This window comes from Schistocerca americana, chromosome X (assembly GCF_021461395.2).
Source record: "Schistocerca americana isolate TAMUIC-IGC-003095 chromosome X, iqSchAmer2.1, whole genome shotgun sequence".
Classification (NCBI taxonomy): domain Eukaryota; kingdom Metazoa; phylum Arthropoda; class Insecta; order Orthoptera; family Acrididae; genus Schistocerca; species Schistocerca americana.
In genome coordinates this window covers 893,338,899-893,351,681 of record NC_060130.1, presented here as the reverse complement: position 1 = coordinate 893,351,681, position 12,783 = coordinate 893,338,899, and the positions used below count along the sequence as shown (strand labels likewise).

The 12,783-nt window shown below is 44.8% G+C and overlaps 1 protein-coding gene across 9 annotated transcripts in view; it reads left to right on the top strand.

The window, feature by feature from the left end:
* The window catches only part of LOC124555062 (battenin), a 244,701-nt gene that overhangs the window by 24,546 nt on the left and 207,372 nt on the right, over positions 1-12,783 (top strand). The window contains exon 1 of one of the 9 annotated variants that reach the window (XM_047128841.1): positions 12,483-12,590. The exons of the other annotated variants lie outside the window; for them this stretch is intronic. The gene's annotated coding sequence lies outside the window, so the exon portion shown is untranslated. Of the gene's footprint in view, positions 1-12,482; positions 12,591-12,783 lie in introns of those variants that run through there. 9 annotated transcript variants of the gene reach the window in all.

Here is a 12,783-nt window from a genome sequence, read left to right as displayed (position 1 = left end):
GAATAGGTTAACCACCCACAAGGTAAACATTGCCGAATGCTCATAGATGGGGAAAACATGGCGGACGATTCAACCTTTATATAGGAGTTCTAGTACAGATTCTGGAGTCTCCACATTGGCTTTCACTTGAAGCCCATATTTGGTGGGTTTTATATAATAACTTACGTCCCATGAATATATGCCGTTTCAAAGCACCAGCAAACTGTTCTCTCGAAAACCCATTTATTGGTACGATTTGTTTTCATAAAATGACGGGAAACGTTATACTGGTGGTTAAATAATTTTTGAATTGTAACTTGCGTGTAATGAAAGTATGCTGTTTCAAGGCAACGGCACATTGAAGATCCATCAAAACACATTTTTCTTCGTACAATTTATTGTAATCACATGTCAGTTAATATCACCGAGTAAAGCCGTAGAACACAGTAACATACAAGATAATGTGCCGCGTTACGGAAGTTCACTGTAGCCTAATGAATAGAGTGTAACAGATTCATGCGTGATGTGTTGCAGGTTCACGCCTCTCTACATCTAATTTTTCTCTACTCACTTTCATGCTTTCTAATAGGTTCTGAGACTTTCTTATTAATTTAATACATGTATAGTTAACAATATTCGATTTTATGAAAATATAAGTGGGTGCTGGGCTGGTTTTATCTACAAGAGAGCTTGCACTACGTGCAGTAAGATATTTTGTACTTTTTTTTAGCCTTGTAGTTCACATTTTCTAAAAATTCTGCCACTAGGTAGAAACAGTGCTCAAACAAGAATGATCTTAGTATTTTACTAAAAAGTGAGAATGATAAAATGCTACGGTCGCAGGTTCGAATCCTGCCTCGGGCATGGATGTGTGTGATATCCTTAGGTTAGCTAGGTTTAAGTAGTTCTAAGTCTAGGGTACTGATGACCTCAGATGTTAAGTCCCATAGTCCTTAGAGCCATTTGAACCATTTTTGTGCCTTTAGAAAAGTGCAAATGTCGACCGTCTGACTGGATTACTGAATATAAAGTCGTTGATGACTGGTCGGATATCCAATTCATCCAAAACATCGTGGTGGGCATGAAGAACAGCCGAGTTGTTCAATCGCTTCTGTCCCATTGTTGATCGGAGATATGACTTCAGACGTCTAAGGGCGCTAAATGACCGTTCTGCTGTTGCTGTCGTGATTGGAACTACACTCCTGGAAATTGAAATAAGAACACCGGGAATTCATTGTCCCAGGAAGGGGAAACTTTATTGACACATTCCTGGGGTCAGATACATCACATGATCACACTGACAGAACCACAGGCACATAGACACAGGCAACAGAGGATGCACAATGTCGGCACTAGTACAGTGTATATCCACCTTTCGCAGCAATGCAGGCTGCTATTCTCCCATGGAGACGATCGTAGAGATGCTGGATGTAGTCCTGTGGAACGGCTTGCCATGCCATTTCCACCTGGCGCCTCAGTTGGACCAGCGTTCGTGCTGGACGTGCAGACCGCGTGAGACGACGCTTCATCCAGTCCCAAACATGCTCAATGGGGGACAGATCCGGAGATCTTGCTGGCCAGGGTAGTTGACTTACACCTTCTAGAGCACGTTGGGTGGCACGGGATACATGCGGACGTGCATTGTCCTGTTGGAACAGCAAGTTCCCTTGCCGGTCTAGGAATGGTAGAACGATGGGTTCGATGACGGTTTGGATGTACCGTGCACTATTCAGTGTCCCCTCGACGATCACCAGTGGTGTACGGCCAGTGTAGGAGATCGCTCCCCACACCATGATGCCGGGTGTTGGCCCTGTGTGCCTCGGTCGTATGCAGTCCTGATTGTGGCGCTCACCTGCACGGCGCCAAACACGCATACGACCGTCATTGGCACCAAGGCAGAAGCGACTCTCATCGCTGAAGACGACACGTCTCCATTCGTCCCTCCATTCACGCCTGTCGCGACACCACTGGAGGCGGGCTGCACGATGTTGGGGCGTGAGCGGAAGACGGCCTAACGGTGTGCGGGACCGTAGCCCAGCTTCATGGAGACGGTTGCGAATGGTCCTCGCCGATACCCCAGGAGCAACAGTGTCCCTAATTTGCTGGGAAGTGGCGGTGCGGTCCCCTACGGCACTGCGTAGGATCCTACGGTCTTGGCGTGCATCCGTGCGTCGCTGCGGTCCGGTCCCAGGTCGACGGGCACGTGCACCTTCCGCCGACCACTGGCGACAACATCGATGTACTGTGGAGACCTCACGCCCCACGTGTTGAGCAATTCGGCGGTACGTCCACCCGGCCTCCCGCATGCCCACTATACGCCCTCGCTCAAAGTCCGTCAACTGCACATACGGTTCACGTCCACGCTGTCGCGGCATGCTACCAGTGTTAAAGACTGCGATGGAGCTCCGTATGCCACGGCAAACTGGCTGACACTGGCGGCGGCGGTGCACAAATGCTGCGCAGCTAGCGCCATTCGACGGCCAACACCGCGGTTCCTGGTGTGTCCGCTGTGCCGTACGTGTGATCATTGCTTGTACAGCCCTCTCGCAGTGTCCGGAGCAAGTATGGTGGGTCTGACACACCGGTGTCAATGTGTTCTTTTTTCCATTTCCAGGAGTGTACTTGGAGAAGCTTAATGCACTTCACTACCTCACATAACAGTTCTCCAACTGCAGGCTCTTGTGTAACGTACTTTCTTATATCACGCATGTTTTTTAAGACCAGTTGTTTTTTTATTCGCGATATCAGCTAACATATTCAAGTGTAAGCGCAGTCTCTCAAAATCTATCATTTTAGAAAAACTCAGTTGATTTTTCCAAATTTGTTTCACCTCTGTTTACTAAAAGCAAGCACTCTTGTTCAACTGCAATGACCTGTGTGAGGCCAGTTGAAGCAAACCTCTCAGTAATGCTAGATTGCACCGTTTCTGAAAAAGTTCAATGTAAATAGCTTTGTGGTATTCCTTTGGGGTTTTGAAAGTGTGCGGTGAGCTGACTTCGTTGTTTTCATACTTCTTTGGTATAGTTTGATTCCAAGGAAGCGAAGAATCATATACTTGTGAAGGTTTTCCTTCTAAACACAATTCCCAAAAGCATTCAAAACTATCACGCCTTTCATTCAATATGCAAATCAAGCCCTCATACATTTTTTCCAGATCAGCTACACTTAGATGAGGGCATTGAATTTTTTCATTGACATCGTCTACTGAGTTCATTGCATGGCAATAAAGACTTAAAAAGAAATAAGTCTGCAATTGTAACATTGACTCAAGGTAGCCTGCACATGTGTAACCTGCCTCTGTTTTGTCCTCTGCAAAAAATGTTTAAAAAAAACTCTAGAAGTTCTTCAAAGTTTTTCAATATTCTCAAGATACTAGAAGCTCCCATAGTCCATCGAGCCGGGCAAAGGGGTCGTAGACCAGCTTCGCCGTTGGCGCTCTCACAGCGTATGCTTCTGAAAAGTCCCATCCTTTTGTTGGATTCCCTTGCGGCCTTTATTAAGTTCTTGGCTAAAACCATAATATCTCTCATAGACGTAAGATGGCGGAGACTGTCTGCAACTGCCAAGTCTAAACTGTGAGCAGTGCAGTGCACATAACGTGCTTTTGGTTGTATATCCTAAACTAACTTTTTCAGTCCTTTGAACTTACCTCTCATATCCAAGGCACCATCATAGCACTGTCCTCGTAAGTTATCCATTGACAAATCAAGACGAGCAAAAACATCTTTTAAAATACTAAACAGAGTTTGTGATTCAGTGTTGGGGGTCACGTAGAAGCCAATAAAGTCTTCGTTGGCGATTAAGGAATCATCGACAGTACGAATACAAAATGACACTTGTTCGTAAATCGAAGAATCATTTATTTCGTCAACCATAATAGAAAAATATTCAGTCTTCTTGGTTGAAGCCAATACCTTTCTCAACACAGACTTCCCTAGTAGATCAATGATCTCGTTTCGACTATCGAGGGACGTCCACTTATATCCCGAACGCCCTAACCAATCTTTAAATTCAGGTATGTCATTATTTCGGAGTTCCAACAATTGAAAAAAAAATTGAGTTTACATCTTCGTGCCCTCTGATTGCTAGTCCTTGTCGCCATAGAAATTGCACGGTAGTAAAAATTGTCTCAAGAGTTAAATGGCCTTTCTTCTTATCACTGTCTAACTGTTCATTCAGTTGGGAAGCCACATTTCGGTTGGTGATAGAATTTAGTTTCAGAACATCTTCTTTCTGCGTAAACGTATTTTCATGAAGACGAAATTTTTTCAAAGCTTTTTTTCATTTAGAAAACCTTATGGAAGTAAATGCATCTCTTTTTTAAAGAAAATTGTAATAGATTTTTAGCATCTGCCTCTTTGCAGGTTTTGCAGAAAACTTTTTCGGTAGATGCTTCATATTCTAACCATGTATATTTGATGAAGACTTCTGAACTGATCTTCCCTTGCCGGATTGTCGAGGTTTCGGCTGTGAACAGTTCTCCCCCGAAGACGACGAAGCAATTGACGACGCAATAATTGTTGGAGGTTGACTTGCAGTATCATCAACTTCCAAGCGCGCCTCTTTGGTAACAAATTTATCCATTGCAAACTTAATTAACAATACACTAAGAGACTAAAGTAAACGAATTAAATATAGTCATATAAAATAGTCCACTAGACACTAAATTCGGAACACTAAACACGTCTGCAGCATGCACTGAACGAAACTATCCACACTGAATGACTGCGACAGCAGGGTGGGCTTTATATAGCCGCGGCGTCGTAATGTCTCGAAGCATGAAGGCGACGTGAGGCGGAGCGTTCCAGGCGCTTCTGCTCCAGCCCTTTTGATGTCGCCACGGCCACACCCACCGGCTCCAGACTTTACCCGAAGGTTCGCGCACCGGGACAAATTCTAAGTGTGCCCGCAGCACCGTAACACTATCATGATTCACACCACTCGTTTTCAGTTAACCTGCTTACTATTTGTTTTAACTCAGTACTGAATGTATCTTAAAAGGTAACTTTCGTCAAACAAGGAAAATAAAAAATTCCAACATAATTTTGTGATTTTAAAAAGCATAATCTAACTAATAATTTTCTTAAATTAACGAATTTTTGAGGGAGCTCGGGCCCTGTCAGGCCCCAATGGAGTCGATGCCTGTGGACATGCAGAAGAAATTACATTTCTTCGTCATAGGTTGTCGGTGGTAGACCGTACGACGCCCAATAGTATAGACCTTTTAGAGATCCTTCAGCCACAAAAACCGAAATATCAACGAGCAAATAACAACTCTGCAACGTGGATCGTAGGCCACACCCCATTGTTTATCACGCAGAATAGGCATGCTACTTTCATAGATTATTACTCTTGTATCGAAAATGAACACCTTAGAATAAGCTAACATCGTGAGTACAGGAAGTCATTTGGAAGTACGCTGAACATCAACAGTTAGATAATTAACGTCCAGTATTTCGGATAGTAGAGGTTGGCACTGAGCTCTATGTACGAACCCTAGTTGCTTCCTGAGATTTTTGCTCTACTCAAAATTTTAAGATACTATTCCAGGCGCTTAAAAATGCAGAAGGCAGTTTTATTTTCCCTTTTGTTTTCTTACATTTCTTTTCTCTCGCAGAACAATAGAGCCAATTTCCTTCAGCAATGAAGTGATAGTTATTTGTGTACCATACGCTTTGCTGTTTAGTACTTTGGAAAGAAGAAATATAAAGATGAAATTTTCTTTCATATATTGCATAACTGAAATTGCAAATAGTACATATTTTTGTTAATCTACTCACATCACAAATATGGAGAAAATGTTCATTTTTCCTTCCTATCAATGAATTTCCGTTCTTTTTTTCCTAATGGAATGTACAAAAATAAAAATGTAAAAGTGGTAGAAAAATAAAAAAAGGGAAAAAAAACAAAAATGTGGTTACGGTATTGGACTTCCACGCAGGCGAGCCGTGTACAAACCTCCAACGTGCCTTTTTTTTTTCCCTGTCGGCTTATTCAAATTTTTATCTGTGTCGTGTCAGTTTGCAACAGCCAGGCGTAAGGTAGGGACTTACAATGGCAGTTGATTCTGCGAACTACTCTGTTAGCAGCCGAAAGGAAATGGCTTTCGAATGGCAACCGCAAATGTTTGATCACAAGGCGACAAGTCAACCGAATCCTCCACCGGGAAACACATCAGCTGTCTCTTACACGGCATTAATGAGAAATGGTTCAAATGGCTCTGAGCACTATGCGACTTAACTTCTGAGGTCATCAGTCGCCTAGAACTTAGAACTAATTAAACCTAACTAAGCTAAGGACATCACACACATCCATGCCCGAGGCAGGATTTGAACCTGCGCCCGTAGCGGTCCCCCGGTTCCAGACTAGCGCCTAGAACCGCACGGCCACACCGCCGGCCATATTCTATAACCAGTGTATAGTATGACAACTGCCAAGACTACACAAAGAGAACAAATACACTCCTGGAAATTGAAATAAGAACACCGTGAATTCATTGTCCCAGGAAGGGGAAACTTTATTGACACATTCCTGGGGTCAGATACATCACATGATCACACTGACAGAACCACAGGCACATAGACACAGGCAACAGAGCATGCACAATGTCGGCACTAGTACAGTGTATATCCGCCTTTCGCAGCAATGCAGGCTGCTATTCTCCCATGAAGACGATCGTAGAGATGCTGGATGTAGTCCTGTGGAACGGCTTGCCATGCCATTTCCACCTGGCGCCTCAGTTGGACCAGCGTTCGTGCTGGACGTGCAGACCGCGTGAGACGACGCTTCATCCAGTCCCAAACATGCTCAATGGGGGACAGATCCGGAGATCTTGCTGGCCAGGGTAGTTGACTTACACCTTCTAGAGCACGTTGGGTGGCACGGGATACATGCGGACGTGCATTGTCCTGTTGGAACAGCAAGTTCCCTTGCCGGTCTAGGAATGGTAGAACGATGGGTTCGATGACGGTTTGGATGTACCGTGCACTATTCAGTGTCCCCTCGACGATCACCAGTGGTGTACGGCCAGTGTAGGAGATCGCTCCCCACACCATGATGCCGGGTGTTGGCCCTGTGTGCCTCGGTCGTATGCAGTCCTGATCGTGGCGCTCACCTGCACGGCGCCAAACACGCATACGACCATCATTGGCACCAAGGCAGAAGCGACTCTCATCGCTGAAGACGACACGTCTCCATTCGTCCCTCCATTCACGCCTGTCGCGACACCACTGGAGGCGGGCTGCACGATGTTGGGGCGTGAGCGGAAGACGGCCTAACGGTGTGCGGGACCGTAGCCCAGCTTCATGGAGACGGTTGCGAATGGTCCTCGCCGATACCCCAGGAGCAACAGTGTCCCTAATTTGCTGGGAAGTGGCGGTGCGGTCCCCTACGGCACTGCGTAGGATCCTACGGTCTTGGCGTGCATCCGTGCGTCGCTGCGGTCCGGTCCCAGGTCGACGGGCACGTGCACCTTCCGCCGACCACTGGCGACAACATCGATGTACTGTGGAGACCTCACGCCCCACGTGTTGAGCAATTCGGCGGTACGTCCACCCGGCCTCCCGCATGCCCACTATACGCCCTCGCTCAAAGTCCGTCAACTGCACATACGGTTCACGTCCACGCTGTCGCGGCATGCTACCAGTGTTAAAGACTGCAATGGAGCTCCGTATGCCACGGCAAACTGGCTGACACTGACGGCGGCGGTGCACAAATGCTGCGCAGCTAGCGCCATTCGACGGCCAACACCGCGGTTCCTGGTGTGTCCGCTGTGCCGTGCGTGTGATCATTGCTTGTACAGCCCTCTCGCAGTGTCCGGAGCAAGTATGGTGGGTCTGACACACCGGTGTCAATGTGTTCTTTTTTCCATTTCCAGGAGTGTATTTCAATGACGGGACCGACAGTTCATAATGTTGTGGGGGAAAAAAAAAAAAGCACGATGGAGTTTTGAACACGGCTCGCCCCTTGGGAGTCCAACACCACGAACACCATGATGCGATTGCTGACTGCCGCTCACCTATACTGTAATTCTCTTTCTTAGACTGTGCACTGTTTCTGGGTTTCTTTCCCACAGTCAATACACCGTATTCGTATCTTCATGCTTGATCTGTGTTCAATTTTTGACAGGCTATCCACTGGACCATCTTACCACTAAATCTGGGGGGGGGGGGGGGAGGGGGTGCGATGGTAGTTTCCCTTGTTAGATTCCTGCCTAACCACACCCTCGGAAATCACGACATATGAGTAAACATCAAAGTATTCGTAACAAGCGAGACTAAAAATATCTTTGCTGGTCGTTTCACTTGCAGGAGTTTCATCTTTCGTTTTTAATCGAACTGAAGTCACAAAATAGAATAAACTCGTTCCAGAGACAGCACGCTCTTATATGTAAATAATATGGAATATTTCAGGACATACTTCTGTTGCATGAATAACAAAGAATCAGAATCAGTTACAAACGCGAAAACTGAAAGAAAGATGTTGGTATATAGCAGGGCGCCAACCTGCTGCCGTCGACACCACTATCAGATGCCTCTAATCACAAGACCACACTGTTGACATTCAAAACTTGGTCGTAGTGTTGATGTTAGGCTCTATTAAAGGCATTCTACCGCTGATGTGTCGGTAATTGAAATTTAGTTGTAAGAAATCGTACGAAATGTTTCTGATAAATCCTCAATGTGCCATTGCCTTGAATCGGCATACTGTCATAATACGCAAGGTACCATCAGAGAGGGTCCTAGTTTATCCGCCGCCGGGGTACTAGTATTACGACGGTGAGTCAAATGAAAACCTTAAATATTTTTTAAATATTATTTATTGTGCAGAAGTGGTACAAAGCTGTATCACTTTTCAACACAATCTCCCCCACGCTAAATGCAAGTCCTCCAGCACTTACAAAGTGCATAAATTCCTTTAGAAGAAAATTCTTTTGGTAGTCCGCGCAACCACTCATGCACTGCGTGGCCTACCTCTTCATCAGAACGGAACTTCTTTCTTCCCATTGCGTCTTTGAGTGGTCCAAACATATGGAAATCACTTGGGGCAAGGTCTGGTGAGTATGGTGGATGAGGAAGACACTCAAAATGCAGGTCTGTGATTGTTGCTACTGTTGTATGGGCAGTGTGGGGCTTTGCATTGTCATGTTGCAAAAGGACACCTTCTGACAGCAATTCACGTCGCTTTGATTTGTTTGCAGGCCGCAGATGATTTTTTAGGAGATCTGTGTATGATGCACTGGTGACAGTGGTCACTCTAGGCTTGTAATGCTCCAAAATGACGCCTTTTTCGTCCCAAAAGAGAGCCAGCATAGCCTTCCCTGCTGATGGTTCTGTTCGAAACTTCTTTGGTTTTGGTGATGAGGAATGGTGCCATTCCTTCCTCGCTCTCTTCGTTTCCGGTTGGTGGAAGTGAACCCAGGTTTCGTCCCCAGTAACGATTCTTGCAAGAGAGCCATCACCTTCTCGTTTAAAGTGCCTAAGAAGTTCTTCACAAGCATCAACACATCGTTCTCTCATTTCAGGAGTCAGCTGCCATGGCACCCATCTTGCAGACACTTTGTGAAAATGGAGCATATCATGCACAATGTGGTGTGTTTGACGCATGACTAGTTTGTAAGCATGCTGCAATGTCATTCAGTGTCACTCGGCGGTTTTCGTTCACTATGGCTTCAACTGCTGCAATGTTCTGTGGAGTCACAACTCGTTGTGCCTGACCTGGACGAGGAGCATCTTCCACTGAAGTCACACCATTTGCGAACTTCCTACTCCATTCGTAGACCTGCTGGTGTGACAAACATGCATCACCGTACTGAACCTTCATTTGCCGATGAATTTCAATAGGTTTCACACCTTCACTACGCAAAAACCGAGTAACAGAACGCTGAAACTTCCTGACAGATTAAAACTGTGTGCCCGACCGAGACTCGAACTCGGGACCTTTGCCTTTCGCGGGCAAGTGCTCTACCAACTGAGCTACCGAAGCACGACCCACGCCTGGTACTCACAGCTTTACCTCTGCCAGTACCTCGTCTCCTACCTTCCAAACTTTACAGAAGCTCTCCTGCGAACCTTGCAGAGTGAAACTCTCATTCTGGAAACATCCCCCAGGCTGTGGCTAAGCCATGTCTCCGCAATATCCTTTCTTTCAGGAGTGCTAGTTCTGCAAGGTTCGCAGGAGAGCTTCTGTGAAGTTTGGAAGGTAGGAGACGAGATACTGGCAGAAGTATAGCTGTGAGTACCGGGCGTGAGTCGTGCTTCGGTAGCTCAGATGGTAGAGCACCTGCCCGCGAAAGCCAAAGGTCCCGAGTTCGAGTCTTGGTCGGGCACACAGTTTTAATCTGCCAGGAAGTTTCATACCAGCGCACACTCCGCTGCAGAGTGAAAATCTCATTCTGGAAACAGAACGCTGTTATTTCCTGGTGCAAGTCGCAAGTGGGGCGGCCATCTTTATACTGATAGTGCGACGGTATGTGTGCATTTGCACTATGCTGCCACCTACAGGCCATTCTGCACACTGTTTGTAGCACGCTTACCAACTTACAGGATAACGGCGCGAAATTTCGATTTGTTATTACAAATTTAAGGTTTTCATCTGACTCACCCTCTGATCTTGCCCTCACCCCTCCCCCCTCCCCCTCAGCCCACCCTCCAGTTGGTGAAATTGACTAGCGGGGCAACTAATTCATTCCTACTATTCAAAAATTTGTTACCGTAATTTTGTTTTAGGATTTAGGAAAAAACACATAGCATTGAATCTTAATTTATTATCGCACTTACAAACCAAAAATGGAATTGCTCATTCAGTTTAAAAAGAAAATAACAAGTAATATAAGAGTAGATTGCCTCGCTTTTGCAGATGATCTGACAATTTAAACTAGGACTGTTACCACAGCTGAAAAACAAACTGAAATTCTTAAAGAAATTGCAGAAAATGTAGGACTACAAATATCATTCGAAAAAACGGAATACATGACGTGCAACAAATAAGCACCAAAGTTTTTCAATATAAAATATCGGAAAATAAAAAGGGTTTCTCAGTTTAAATACTTGGGGGAATCATACAAGAAAACGGTCTGGTAAAAGCTACAAACGAAGATCGCTCTCAAAAAATGGCAGTTGCGTTCAGATTAACACAAAATATTTATAATAAAAATCGCTTCCTAAATCCAGTAAACTCAGGCATTGCAGCACTGTTATCAAACCTGAATATCTTTATGGGGCAGAGATTAACACAAAATATTTATAATAAAAAACCACTTTCTTAATTCAGTAAACTCAGGCATTGCAGCACTGGAATCAAACCTGAATGTTTTTATGGAGCAGAAACTTTAATTTTAAATAGAAAGAGGGATATTTAAGAAATTTAAAAGAGAAGAAAGAAAGATTATTAGGAAAATATTAGGCCCAAACTTACTGGTGGAGAGACTTATAGGCTTAAAAGTAATAAGGAAGTAGAAGAATACGCAGACATATATGGTGACATGTGGAAACGAAGACTTACACTTTATGGGATCATTGGCATGGCACCCACTAGGTTGAGAAAACAAATAGTAGAATTCTACGAAAACAGAATTAGGGCCAAAAATGAGCCAATTAAATGGATCAGGAGGATCCTTAAAGTAGCTGGTTTAACTCTGGCAGACGTTAGAGGTAGAAAAACATTCAGGCTAAAGATATTTCCTTGGAAAGTTGGTCAGAGGGAAATTAGAAAACAAACTGGAACACCGTGGTCTGATGAAAGAGAGACACTTCATACTGAAAGGATGAAACAAATTTGGACACAAAGGAAGGCCAACCATCCAAGGTGACATTGATGGATTGTACCTCGCGTGGTCCTGTTGGGCCCATACGTGAATAATAATAATAATAATAATAATAATAATAATAATAATAATAATATAACAAGAAAAACTATAGAAAAGCCACTTTGCAAGCTTTTCTGTACACAAAATCGGTGACAAAGTCACTGATTTCAACACTGATATCGTGTTCAATACTAATCAAAGGTAAAAAGGTTAGTCTACTTTGCAACAACGCCGACTTGAGACCATTTTTTATCATTTTTAATTTAGAAAAATATCTTTCACTGTGAGCTACTGAGATTAGTAATGTTAGATAACTTCTAAGTGTGGTAGATAAATTCGTAAATACTGGAATTAAACTCATTCAAAACTAAATGTACATAGAGGAGGGCCCAATGAACATGTGAGTCACAGCTGTTTTGAAGGCTGAGAGTACAAATTAATAATTAGCTGAGTGATCGATCGTTCAGCATTCGGCGCCCTACCGGAGCCGGCGCCGGTTGCGGTGCACCCCTTGCAGCTCCGTGTAGGACCGCGTCTGATTGTAAGACAGAAACAACAGAATACGGTGAAATCCAGTATGGAGTCTCCGAAGCAGCAAGCGAGTGACGACACGTGATCCGACCCGAATGCTATTGGCTATTCTTGTTTCGGGCCGAGCTGTCCCCAACGATAATTCAGGCTGACTCCACAGTCGCGTCGTCGGCCGGCACCGACTGGGAGCAGGCGGGAATGCTGCGCCGTCCAAATATACCGCTGCTGCCAGCGTGGGAGTGGACTGTCTGCGCCTGTTACTCCTTGGCGTTTCGTGAGTCTATGGACGATAGTGAATAACATAATTTCAATGAATTCTTCACACGTCGTAGTTTATACGTAGCCACTATACACTCTTATGCAGTCTTCAACCGTAAGGAAATATGAATTAGCAATACCGAAAGCACTCACTGAAAATTCGCCCATATATCCTCAGTTTCCTTTGATTATACAGGGTGGTCCATTGA